This window comes from Mirounga angustirostris, unplaced genomic scaffold, assembly GCF_029215605.1.
Source record: "Mirounga angustirostris isolate CCGP_5_RB_7025 unplaced genomic scaffold, mMirAng1.0.hap1 SCAF_2, whole genome shotgun sequence".
Classification (NCBI taxonomy): Eukaryota; Metazoa; Chordata; class Mammalia; order Carnivora; family Phocidae; genus Mirounga; species Mirounga angustirostris.
Genome location: NW_026991710.1, coordinates 34,059,922 through 34,073,555, shown reverse-complemented (window position 1 = coordinate 34,073,555; position 13,634 = coordinate 34,059,922). Strand labels below are relative to the sequence as shown.

General features: G+C 39.7%; 1 protein-coding gene across 20 annotated transcripts in view; it reads left to right on the top strand.

Annotated features, from left to right (window-relative positions):
• The window catches only part of APBB2 (amyloid beta precursor protein binding family B member 2), a 365,427-nt gene that overhangs the window by 106,845 nt on the left and 244,948 nt on the right, over nt 1–13,634 (top strand). For 14 of the 20 annotated variants that reach the window (XM_064584403.1, XM_064584412.1, XM_064584409.1 and 11 more), the window contains one exon: nt 697–810. The exons of 1 other annotated variant lie outside the window; for it this stretch is intronic. The gene's annotated coding sequence lies outside the window, so the exon portion shown is untranslated. Of the gene's footprint in view, nt 1–72; nt 536–696; nt 811–7,572; nt 7,669–13,634 lie in introns of those variants that run through there. 5 more of the 20 variants (XM_064584411.1, XM_064584400.1, XM_064584406.1 and 2 more) reach the window with 2 other exon arrangements.

The window sequence follows — 13,634 nt, the reverse complement described above, 5'->3', positions numbered from 1 at the left end:
CGTGCTGACTTTAGTTATGGTTTACCTGTGTCATCCGTTTTACCTACTCAAACTTTGTCATCTCATGAGGTATTACCTATGTATTCATTTGTGAGATTGTTGGGGAAGAAACTTCGGTTCCAAATGAGGATATTATCGTATAGAATTTTCCGGTTTTCTCTTTGATTAGAAAAAACAACTCCTCATTCCCACCTGCAGAAGTGAAGTGTGCTTAAATGAAACCACCTGAAGGGTGCTTAGAAGTTGTTGGTGATTTTCTTTAGGTTGTTACTGTGCATTTCTACTTACAACCATTTCTGTGCTTGTGAGGTGAGCTTGTCTTTGGAAGGTGGAGCAGGCAAATGTGACTTCGGGAGACCTTCCCTCCCAAGTCACAGTATAATTAGAAGCCCGGATCCTCCCCCGGTTATTTTTTATGACTCCCGGAGAAGGACAGTTTTACCGTGAATGGTTGCCAAGAAGCCTTTGCTGGATCCTCCTTTAGTGGTTTTAATAAGACAACGGATCAAAATAGCGTCTTGATTTAGCAGGCCTTGTTAGTATTGTTCTGAAAGAAAAGTAACTAACGTGGCTCATCATTTAGATATTCCAATGAAATGTGTATTCTAATTATGCAGAGACCCTGAATAGCAAGGGGGTGTCTTGATTTTTAATCTCTGAGCTGACTTTGAATTTTAACTTTTTGTCTCTGCACAGTTTTTAGATATTTGGGCTGCTTGACCTCATTGAGTGATTGCTATTAACTAACAAGACTTTGTGGGAAAAGGGAAATTTGCCTTCTGAGCTCTGTACCAAAGACCTGGGAAAAAAGTAAGTAATTTTCTAACTTGCTTTTTTAAAAAAAATTCTTGTTACACTTCTCTCAGAAAGTTAACAGTGTGGGTCTGTGGCTTTTCTACTTTTATTCTTTCCTGGCTTTGTAAGTTTTATATGCTCTTACGGATTTGAAAAATAGAAAGGAACTCGAGAGACCTTTTTAAAAAAAAAAAAAAAAAGTAAAAGACTGTCTGCATTGTGCCAAGTCTTTTGGGTTTCATAAACTGGGTCCTCAAGGTTGTGATAAACCTTTTATCAGGTGTGCAGTAGACAAATTAAATTATAAGGGTAAAGCATTTACTATGGTGTGCCAGAAAAGTGAGTCCAGTTTTCTGAGCTTCAAGTGTTTTAGACTTTTAGATAGGCTCTTTGGTTCTGAATTTTTAGAATAAGAATGAAATCCCATTTGGCTCTTCTCTTGTCTGGAAAGGAAAACAAAATGTGTAATCATTTGTTCAATATGTCCCTTCTTGGTCTTAGAAGAATGGATGTGTCTGTCAGTTTTATTGTTTTATAGCTTTTTGTTGGTACTCTGAGATATTCTAATTAAGACATTGTGTGAATGGTTTTGCTATCTTTTAGAAAAAATTGCTTGGGTCCATAAAGTTCAGTTTTATTCCCTGATCTTTCTGAAAGGGTAAAAATGGGCCTTGAAGATAATAAAGTCAATCTGCTTTATTGCTGAATTTACGTGGAAGTATGAATGGCCCATGAGAATGTAAGCAAAACAAAACATACACATGTACATTCACACACACACACACACACACACACACAAATCGTTTTCTCTGGCATGTTCCAGAAACAATATCATTGACAATAGGAACCATTTGTCCATAAAATTCCTAGGGAGTTTCCTAAACTTTGTATGCCTTTTGTCTTACGGTTCCTCTACATTTCTGACCGTACAAATAAGCTAGTTAAAATGTGTCTAAAACAAAACAAGGCAGAAGACAACTCTGCTCTAGAAGTTCCATAGAAATATTAAATAGTAAGATCAGATTTCATTGTTATATTGTACACAATATAAATTTCCTTATAATTAAATTGTGTATTATTATATAATACTTATATTAGGTAAGGGTCATGAATTATGAAGCTTTTTTAGGTTATATAAAATATTTGTACTGAAAGATTTATTACAAAGAGTATACACACTACAAATATAATTTCTGAGGGCTGTCAATATAAATTCATTGAAAGCAAGGACTTTGTAAATTTTCTCCAAAATTTTTTTAATGTTACAGTGAAATATTTGCAGTAGTGAAATGCTATTGTCAGTGGCATTTTAAAAAATGATAGCAATTTATTTAGTTGAATTTTATATTCACATATTAGCCTTAACATAAAGGAAATCCTATGTGGTATAGTTATTATTCCTTCTTGGAACAGTATTTGTTTTTTGTTTTTTTTTTTTAAAGATTTTGTTTATTTATTTGAGACAGAGAGAATGAGAGAGAGAGCACATGAGAGGGGGGAGGGTCAGAGGGAGAGGCAGGCTCCCTGCTGAGCAGGGAGCCCGATGCAGGACTCGATCCAGGGACTCCAGGATCATGACCTGAGCCGAAGGCAGTCGCTTAACCAACTGAGCCACCCAGGCGCCCTTGGAACAGTATTTGAAAGAGGATTATGTGGGAAGTCATCAGTCTATCCACAGAAGTGGAATGAAAAGGGCAAAAGATTAATTCTGTGGGCTTCAGGATCTAGATATTTGATGTTTAGATTGGAAATATAACTTAGCCCTCCAGAAGGTAAGCTACTGAAACTGTCTTTCAAATAATTTAGCATCTCTTTAAAATTTAATATAGTCTCTGGTGAGGTATTTTCCTTCCCTTGTACCAAAATACTCCCTTTGTGCCATTGTTGTAAAAAGTTGTATTTCCATTTTGTAGAGGCAAGACATCTGTAGGAACTCTGGTCACAATAATAAGCTAAAGACAACCCCTGTGTTACCAGCGGGACCAGGGCAAAAAGATCCCTGCTTCCTAAAACTGATGGTATAAGTGAATATTTATATGCACAGAAGGCTGTGCATAATTTACCTTTAGGTTAAAAGAAAGAAAGAAGAAAGAAGGTTATAATGCCTAAGTACACTCTGTATAAATCCGGTCCTGCAGGAACTGGTTAGGTGGAAGGCAACATTAAGGAAGAGGCAGGGCAGGGGAGAAGGAAGGACGTCCTTTCTGACAGTGACAAAAGTCATAGGGGAATGTTTCTGACCGTACTTTGAAAACTGGAATGGGTACTTAAATGTATCAGTGATTTCTTTAGGGGCGAGGCAAGCACAATTTTAGGAAAAAGCCAGCACCCGAAAGAACCTCCACACTTCTTTTCAGCATCTTTGCATCCTCTAATTTTATTTTTTCTTACTTGCATTTGCATTTTATTTAATTATTTAAGGTAGATTTCTGGACACTTGAGTCTGTAATGCTTATAAAGTATAGATGCTCTTTTGAAAAATTAGCCATGGATTATTTTAAAAGAAGTAAAAAATAGCTTCTCTTTTACTGTTCTACTGAATATGTGCATACATTTCTTTTTATGTCAGTACTGAAAGAGGATTCTATTCTTCAAACTGTTCGGTATCCTGTCTTTTTCCACTTAACAATAAATAATGAATCCCCATGCTAACGAATATTTATCTACAAAATCATTTTTAGTGAAAGTAAAACAATCGGATCTTAGCTTTTTGTTTAATTTGAGGACATCGTGGCTTTCCGTTACAAAGGAGAATACAAATGTGAAATACAGAGTGTGAATTTTCCATCTGCAAACAGAGAATAGACTAGGATTCACCTTCTATAATCTGTACGGTGTTTACTGTAACCAGACATGTTCTGAATAGGAGGCTCGTGGGACTAGATGGGTATTCAAAACTCTAAGTGTCACTGTCTGACAGGTACGGTGTATAAAGCACTGTGTCTTCTTTGGTCCCTTTGTTATACTACCAAGAGTGCAGGTGACACGTTCCTCCTGCTTTGTTGTCTTCATCAATATTTCTGTGCCGAAGGAAGGATTCCACCTACATATTTCTCCCTCCTGAGAAACTTAAATTTCTCGAATGAGGTGATGGGTACTAAGGGAGGAGCATTTCAAAGACTTTGGACTAGAATTTATTGGAGTAAATTGCAATCTAAATTAATTGGAGATGCAGAGTGTTTTCTAGCCCTTTGCATACTTTCTCAATTTTAAGTTCATTTATTAAATCAACATTTGGTGTGTAACTACTATGCACCAGCCACTGTGCTAGGAGCTCCTTATTCAGAGATGACTGATATGCCCTTGCTTTCAAGGAACGTAATTTGAGTTTCAAATTCAGATTCAAATGACCTTTATTCAGGCTGTACATGTGACAAGCCGTGGGAGGGATGCTCTTAGATGAGGTCTTTGATTACGAAAATTCAGTAATGATACTTACTGACCCATTCCCTCCAAAATAAGTTATAAATAGAATTCTCTAATCTTTGGTTTTTTTTCTTCCATTATATTTTCTTAAACTTCTAATACCTGCGACTACTTGTTAAGTTAAATTAATAAATGGAAAAAAAAGGGTTGAAGCATTTAGTTGATAAACTTTGAGCAATAATTGTAAAAACATATATATTTTTTATACTTGAAAACCTGTATACATGTAATGTAGTCATAATTTCTCCTCCTAGAGTAATTCTTAGTTCACATGATACAATTGAATGTACTGAGATTTCATGCATTCTGCCCATAGGGTGGCTTTAGTGCCTGGGCAAGTGTGAAAGACATAGCATGGGGCCATTTGATTTTCCCAGTAATTCTTGGGGTAGGGATTATTGAAATTTAGGGAGGAAGGTAACTTGCCCACACTCACTCAGCTAGAAGATGTTTGAGTTAGGATTCTGACTCTGACCCATCTAACGTCAAAGCCCATGCAATATCCTCCTGACTCCTTCGAGGTGGTGGGGACTTGGGTTTGCTGAGGAAGGAGCAGTCATTTCAGCTGAGGAATCAGGAAATGTCTTTATTGCATGGAAGAGCTATCCCTGAGATAAATCTTGTGGGTGTTAGAAGACAGGGAGGAGTTGGAGGTAGTAGTAGGAAAAGCATGTGCTGAGGTGTAGAGGAATGGAAGCTCATGGTATGTTCCGGGAGTAGTGAGAACTCTACTGTGGCTGGGGTGTGGGACATGGTGGAGAGCAGAGTTGGCTCTGAGATTTGAAAGGCATTGGTGCCAGAGTGAGGAGGGTCACATGTGTGCCATGCTAGAGGCTTGGGGTTTCTAAGCAATATATAGCCATAAAAATTTTAAGGTAGAAGAAAATTCATAATTAGATGGGAGTTTTACAAAAATCACCTGGGTGGCAGTGTGGAATGTAGACTGAAAAAGAGAAAACGAGACTGGAGCCCCAGGGCCACCATGTGAGGTCGTGCAGATTGTTCACTGCACAAGGGAATGTGTGAATGGTGAGTGGTGGGGACTAATAACCATCTGCCACATTACTCACAAACTGTGTGCTCTTGGGTCTGGGCCTGCCTAGAGAGGGTACCTTTTAAAATTTGCATAATAAAATGCTCTACTTGCCTTTTAATTGCTTTTAAAATAATAGAAGAGATTACACAAAGAAATAACCATGTACCCAAAGGCCTAGGAGTCTGGAGGTGGACATGGTGGTCTGTTTACTAACTATATGACATTGCGCATGTTCCCCATTCTCAAACTCTATTTCCTCCATCTTTAAAGGAGGGTTGATAGGAGTGCCTGGTGGCTCAGGCAATTAAGCATCTGGCTCTTGATTTTGGTTCAAGTCATGATCTCTGGGTTGTGAGATCGAGCCCCATGTCAGGCTCCATGCTGGGCATGGAGCCTGCTTGGGATTCTCTCTCTCCCTCTTGCCTCTGCCCTCTCTATAAATACATACATACATATATAAGATTTGATAATAGGATCTGGCAGGGCATTGGACAGGTTAAGGGGCATTTGTAAGAGAAAGAACTAGACACGGGGGACGGAGAACTAGTAGGTCTGGGACTGGAAGCCACTCAAGTTAACTTGCGAGTGTGCTAGGAACTGTAGTAAGGGTTTTAAGATTTTATTTTCCTTAATCCTGTATCAGTTCTGAGAGGTAGATATTATTGTCCCATTTTAAAGATTTTGTAAATGAGGTTCAGGAGGTTAAATAACTTGTCTAATTTCACACAGCTAGGGAGGGGTATCATTAAGACTCGAACCTGGGTCTTTGTGACTCTCATGTTTATGTTCTTAATGACTGTGCTATGTTTAGAAGTAATCTTTTCTATATGTTGAACTCCCTTAATACCCTGACCTGAATCTCTTTGATAACATTTTCTGATTTTATTTTTTATTGTTTTTAACTTGAAGTGGGTCACAGTTATTTACACAATGTTTTGTTTAATTTACTAGATGGGAAGATTCTGAGCACTGGGATCCAGTGTCATTCATTTTTTTGTTTTTGTCTTTCATATCTCTTTGCTCAATAAAATATGCGTTGATAAGATAAAAAATCTCTTGGGGTGCCTGGATGACTCAGTCGGTTGGGTATCTGACTCTTGATCTCAGCTCAGGTCTTGATCTCAGGGTTCTGAGTTCAAGCCCTGTGTTGGGCTCTGCACTGGGCGTGGAGCCTACTTTTAAAAAAACAAAAAGGATGAGTCATCTCTTAAAATTTTTCTGTCTCCTAAAATTCAATAATTTTTTTATTATAAATGTAAAGCCTCAGTTGCAGTTATAGCTAAGTAGAACTTAAAAAGGAGTCATTGGATTTTAATTTGATATCTAGATTGATTGCAAAAATAATTTGTGATTTGCTGTCAAAGGCTAAGTAAGGCCAAGACTAAAATTGCACTTCTTTCCGGTCCTATTTGGAAGCTGAAAGCTGTGCTTGCCGCTTCAGAACTGTGACAGCTCTAACACTCAGATGTCTTAAATGGTATTTATGAGTCCATAAAAAATGTTGCCCTGCCATTCATGCAGGTAAGGACCTCCTTTTGCAAAAACACATGAAACCCTGGAGCTGATGGTCACTCTCGTTTGGTCCCATGGACTCAGACTAACAAAGAGAAGGGCTTGCCTAGTTCAGGGCCGATGATCAGAGGCCCTGGGGTCAGACTACCTACATTCGCATCCTACTTTCTTGGTTTATGAACTCCGTGGCCCTTGGCAAGAAAGCATCTATAAATGAAGATGGCTAAGAAACTAGGCTGTTGTAATAGGGTCATGTGCCTGGTTCATTGGGAATCTAAAGGGAAAAAATCTGCATTCAGACGAGAGCCACTTTTGCTTAGATATTCTGTAAAGAAGGGCAAAATTATGAGCTTATGGGATGGAATTATAGGCCATGTTTGCCCCAGGATGACCCTTTGCTGTAAGGACTGCATCTACTTTTGTGAATTCTAAGGGGGGAGTTTAAGCTTTGCTTCATGCTCGGTATGCCCAAGGAGAGTAGGAAATGATGGCTTTTTTAAAAAAAGGAAAATAGGGACGCCTGGGTGGCTCAGTCGGTTGAGCGGCTGGCTTCAGCTCAGGTCGTGATCCCAGGGTCCTGGGATCGAGCCCCATGTTGGGCTGTCTGCTCAGCAGGGAGTCTGCTTCTCCCTCTGCCGCTCCCCCTGCTTGTGCGCTCTCTCTCTCTCTGTCAAATAAATAAATCTTTAAAAATGAATGAATGAATGAATGAATGAATGAATGAATGAATGAATGAAAATGTTATTTGAGATCAACATTGCCTCTGGGCTTTGAAAAACTCTGGAGTTTCTTTCATCTTCCAGGAGAGGAGCATACGTGAGCTGGGAGAAAGGAAACCAAACCCCAGGGAAGTTTCCTAGCTTGTCTCTGCCCCTGTTACTGGAAAAGAGGAAGTCAAGGTCTGTAAATAGCTCCCCTGGCCTCGAGGGGCTGTTTAAGTTCAGGTGCACTGGAAACGGAGCACTGGGTAGCTTATCTTCTTACTTCCAGTGGCCCCTGCTTCGCCTGAGGGGAAGTGAAATAGCAGAATGGGTCTCAAAACATTGCTGCACAGCAAAAACAAGCGTGGGCCTTTCTGTCACAGAGTTTATTTTCTTTCATCAATGTGAAGCGGCACGAAGACTCGCAATGTTATTCTCCTTTGAGGTTTTATATTTGAGATCGCTGGGGAAGAGCAAGCCAGCTGGATAAAAATACTCTTCAGACCCAATCTTATTCTTGCAGTTTTTGTCTGCTTACCTTTGCACTTTAAAGTACAGGGCAAACTTGGCCTTGTCCATTCTTGCTGGGGAAAAACTTGGGTTATCAATAAATGCTGAATTTAAAAACCCTTTCCTGGGTTGCCTGCCCCCACTCAAGGACTCCTGCAAAAAAAAAAAAGCTTCAGCCTGCTATAAGCTGGTAGGCTCTTAATACTTGGATGCTTTGGTAGGGAAAGTAAAATGGGATTGTATACCCTTCCCTTTTACTTCTGAACTAATTGTTGTTTTCCTGCATTTAAAAGCATATGTTAAGCTCTTCCTTTGATGTTCAACAGCAGACAGACTCCAGTTGCATATTAGAGCTCTTGATGCGTATCTGTTGTTTGAATGAAGATCAGCTTTGGCAAATTAGATTTTGATGGTTACATTTTGATCTGGAGCCACAGAATGGAATGGCAATTTATTCTTTATTCAGTACACATTTCTCAAGGGTTCCGGCTGGGCCCTCGACGTAAATTGTTTTTCAAATTTCACAAATACCACAAAAACCTTGCCAACTAGATGGTGCTATCTCTATTGAATAGAGAAGAAAAATAAGGTCTATAGAATGCTTAGGACTATTTTATACGTAAGAAAAATAAAGCTTAGGGAATGATTAGAAACCTTGCGCAGGGTTGCATTGCTATTAAGTGGCTAGGAGTTTGATCTGGGGATTTTGGCTGATCTCGAACCTGTTACTCCAGAGGCGCTGCTTTTTAAGAGATCATCAATGGAACAAAAATGTTGAGCTCATATTGGGAAAAAAGTAGTTAACCGTGAGCCCCTCATCATTTGCTCAGTAAACGTTTATCGAGTGCCTGTTTTGTGCTCGATACTCTGCAGGGTGCTGGCAGTTCGCTGGAAGGCAAGACAGAGTCCGTTTGTCACCAGCTTGATGGAGGAAATAGGGATGCAAGAGTGTTTGCTCCCGTCAAAAGCAGTGTCTTGGCTGGGAGAGGTTTTGTAAGGTTTTTTAAGATGTAGAAATTTTGACACTTAAAAAAATAGTTTAGTATTCTTTTCCATCATTAAACATATATTAAATTACCTACAAATAAACAGAGAGGTGGCTTCACGAGACTACTTTGCAATTGTACTCATGGCTTGAGCTGCTTAGGATATGAAGAAATGGAGGCTGGAGAAACTGTATTGAGTTTTAAACAAAGTATTGCAAACAAAAATGTGAACAATTACCTGGCAAGGACTATATCCAGCTTTGGATTCCCCATTTTAGGTAGGAGGTACTTAGCACAGTACCTGGTATGTAGTGAGTACCCAGTAACTCTGGTTGATTAGCTCAGTGATGGAAAATAAAATAAGGAGAAGAGGGGACAGGAGTCTCACAGGAAGGGGGATAAGTTAAGGTAATATCAAGGAGGAGTGTGAGGGTGGCAATAAAATAAACCAATAAATAGGTAAAGAGAGCACATGACATGTGCTGGACTTAACCCACATGTACAGACTGTTTGAAGAGTCAAGGTGGGAGGAGCTATGTTTAGGGAATCTGGAAATGCCATTGGGTTTGGATGCATCCTTCCCCTTTCCCACCATGATCTTGATTTCAGTTTTTAAGACTCCAGGTTTTGGGGTTTTTTTTAAAGATTTTATTTATTTGAGAGAGAGAGAGAGAGCATGAGCAGGGGGAGGGGCAGAGGGAGAGGGAGAAGCAGGCTTCCCACTGAGCACGGAGCCTGATGCAGAACTCGATCCCAGGACCCTGGGATCATGACCTGAGCCGAAGGCAGACGCTTACCCGACTGAGCCACCCAGGCACCCAGGACTTTAGGTTTTTAAGTCTGGTATTTGGTTCTTTAATAAATTGGGTGACCATATGTGTCTGTTTGCTGGGACAGCCCTGACTGCCTATTTCCTGTTTACCATTTTCGATAATGCCCCCTTTCCCTGTCAAGTGTCCTGGTGTGGATGATAAGTTAAATGGCCACCCTACTAAGGGAATTTGGTGACCTTCTGTGTCTTTAAACAGAAGTCTCACAGCATTCAGACTCCTTTGATGAATTCACCTAATGTGGATATAGTATCAGTAAAATGACCTGTTAGACTAGTGTCTGATCTATTATAATAAGTAGAAAGGAGAACCAATGAGTGGTAACTGAAAAAAATCAGATATTGAGCAAAATAAGCTGATTTTGACAAAACGAACTTTAATTACAACTAATGGCTGGTATAGCCATAAGAGAAAGGGCATTTAAAGGTTATCACGATGATGGGTAGTGTTTAGGGAATCTGGCATCATTGGAGAAAATCATGTCATCATCACTAGTTTTGATTTAGTGTCTCACTGTTTCCACAGCACTGGTAATTTAATTCAGTTGCATTTTCATTTGTTCTCTGAGTAGAAGGTAAAGGAAATAATTTCTGAGAACAGAGGTTTTTGTTGGAGGCTTAAAGAAATGGCTGGAGGGAAAATTGTTAATTTCAGATTTTTCCCCTTAAATCTACTGTTAAAGTGTGTCGTTTGTTGAAAATGGTGGTAATATTTTAATCCAATGAGACATTTACATAGGGACTCCCAAAACTTTAATAGAAGTACGTTGAGGTTTTCTCTTGATAAATAGGGTTAAATTGGTTTTATAGTTCATATACATGGGCTTTGAAGAAACAGACTAATACTTTGTCATACAGATATATGTAAAAGTTTTAGGTGTTCAGGTAATGCTTGACAGTGATTCCAGGATGAGAGTTGGGTGGAGGATTAAAATCATACTATGACCAGTCTTTTCCATATTAATATTTTATGAGGCAATGATGCATTTGCCTTCAGGACCCATAGTTTCTTGTTCTCTGCAGTGTTATCTTTTGTAGGAGGGTAGATTTTTGAAGTAGAGGGATTATTCCTCTATAATTCTAAAACTTGGTTGTTTTAGAATAAAATTCATACTCTGCCACTGGCTATCTGTGGGTGAGTTCTTTCTCTGAGCCTCAATTTTCTAGCCTGTAAAGTGGGAATAATGAGATTTATTGTTTAAAGTTTATTAACAGGATGTTTATTCATTTCTGAATCTGGGATAAACTGTAAGCATATAGCACAAAGGAAATTTTCTCCCAGGATGAGGAATCAATAGCAGATACTGAAGGTGGGGAGACAGGCGTTACTGTTGGAAGCCGTGAGACTCAAACTAGTTAACACCCAGCTTCTGGCCAATCAGAATGGACGCTGACTGTAAACATTCTGGATGGTTGTTACAGTGCTCAGCCATTGAATATTAGCCTATATTGTTGGTGTTGAGAAATCTGTGTTTAATCTGTGATGATTTGCAAGCAAACCCATTGTGTCTCCTAGTTAAAAATTAACACCCCCTCCTCAGAGCTCCCGTGATCAAGAAAGGATACCATCTTTACTGGATGGGTGAGCCTAGCGTTCATGCCTGGATTCCTGTCTCAAAGGTTCCTATTTACGTTGAGGACCTTGCTAATCATTGCTGCCAGCACTGTGGTAGCTCTTTGGAGACTCCCATTTTCCACTCCATTCCTTGTCTACTCTAATTATCTAAAGCAGATAAAAGTTGAATTTATGACTTTTTTTTTTTTTTGAATTTTTTTTGAATTTATGACTTTTAACAAAACCCGCAGCCTTACCAGGCCACCTTTCTGTGTAGACCACCACTTCTCACTCCCAGAAATGACTGTCAGCACATCTGAATGTAGAGTCTGGGCATCCAAGAGAATGAGGCTCTGGAAGAGGGAGCGCTTTCGTTTTCTTTCTGCCAAGTCTTTCTTGCTCATTCCCATTTCTCATATCAGGCTATGCCTCTTCCCGGGATAATCGATGTTGGGCAGTCTCCCTTGCACAGGGCAGACCTAACCCCTTTCCCTAGGGATGGGATGGGACTAGCCAGCTATCAAAAAGTCCAGCATCATTTAGAAGCTTCCATGTAATCCTAGAAGGTTCCTTTCCTAGAGTAGGGGTGAGTTGGTTTCCATATACTGATGTAGTTAAGAGCCGACAAGAAATTGTTTTGTGCTTACCTCATAGGTGTTAGAAGGGCTGTTATCAAAAAGAGATAACAAGTGTTGGCGAGGAGGTAGAGAAAAGGGATTCTTGTGCACTGTTGGTGGGAATGTGAATTACTGTAAATGTAGTGGTGTAGCCACTGTGGAAAACAGTATGGAGATTCCTCCAAAAATTAAAAATAGAACTGCTACATGATCAAGCAATTCCGTTGGTGGGTATATATTTGAAGGAAATGAAATTACTATCTAGAAGAGATATCTGCACCCCCATGTTCATTGTATTATTTACAGTAGCCAGGACATACAAGCAACCTAAGTGCCCATCAGTGGCTGATGGATAAAGAAACCATGGCATATATACACAATGGAATATTAGTAAGCCATAAAAAAAGAAGGAAATTCTGCCATTTACAGCAATGGACCTTGAGGGCATTATGGGTGGACCTTGAGGGCATTATGCTAAGTGAAGTAAGTCAGGCAGAGAAGGACAAATACTATAAGGTGTTACTTATATATGGAATCTAACCCCCCCAAACTTAGAGAAACAGAGATCAGATATGATGGTTGCCTGAGGTGAGGGTGGGGGAAATGGGGGAAGGTGGTCAAAAGGTACCAACTTTCAGTTATAAGGTAAGTTCTGGGGATATAATGTACGGTTTGGTAACTGTACTTAACAGTACTGTATTGTATGTTTGAAAGTTGGTAAGATAATAATCTTACAAGTTCCCATCACAAGAAAAAATGTGTAACTGTGTGGTGGATGGACGGATGGATATAACTAAACTTACTGTGGTGATCATTTTGTAATATATGCATGTATCAAATCATCACATTGTATATCTAGACTAATAAAATGTTATATGTCAATTATATCTCAATAAAATGGGTGGGGGTGGGGAGAAAATTGTTTTGTGTAGAAACCTTTTTCTGCCCGCAGACTAAGGTGTACTTCCAGCCTCGAGCCCAGGAGTTTCATTAGGGAAAATGAAGAGACACTGGAAACCTACATTCCAGTCCTGGTTTTGCCCCCTGCTAGTTATGTGACCTTGACGTACATAGGCATCTCTTCCTGGGGTGCTCATTTTCTTATCCATAAAATGATTTTCATAAGCAATATAATTTTTAAGGTCCTTGTCAATGGTTTTTGAACAGATTCAACCTGTCAGTATCTGATGATGGTAGTTACCATTCTTACCACCGCTCTAGTTTGTGACGATAGGTGTTTTGTGGAGACCCAGGTATTTGTTTGCTGGAGAAGGCCATTCCTCCCATCATTTTGATATGATACTATTTGCTTGATGTGCCTTTTTAAAAAAGATTTGTTTATTTATTTGAGAGAGATTATTTGGGAGAGAGAGAGCATGCACGCATGCGGGGGAGGAACAGCAGGAAAGGAAGAGAGAGAACCCTTCAAGCCGACTCCCTGCTGAGCATGAAGCCAGACTCGGGGCTCGATCCCAGGACCCTGCAATCATGACCTGAGCCCAGGTCAAGAGTCGGCTGCTCAACCGCCTGAGCCACCCAGGCGCCCCTCTTGGTGTGCTTTTCAAGTGCAATGACAGACTTGTTTTCTGATAGGACAGACTTACCAAGTCTCCCCTGTGATTGCCTCATGCAAAAGGTCATGAATTTGGTCCATTGTCAGCCTGAAT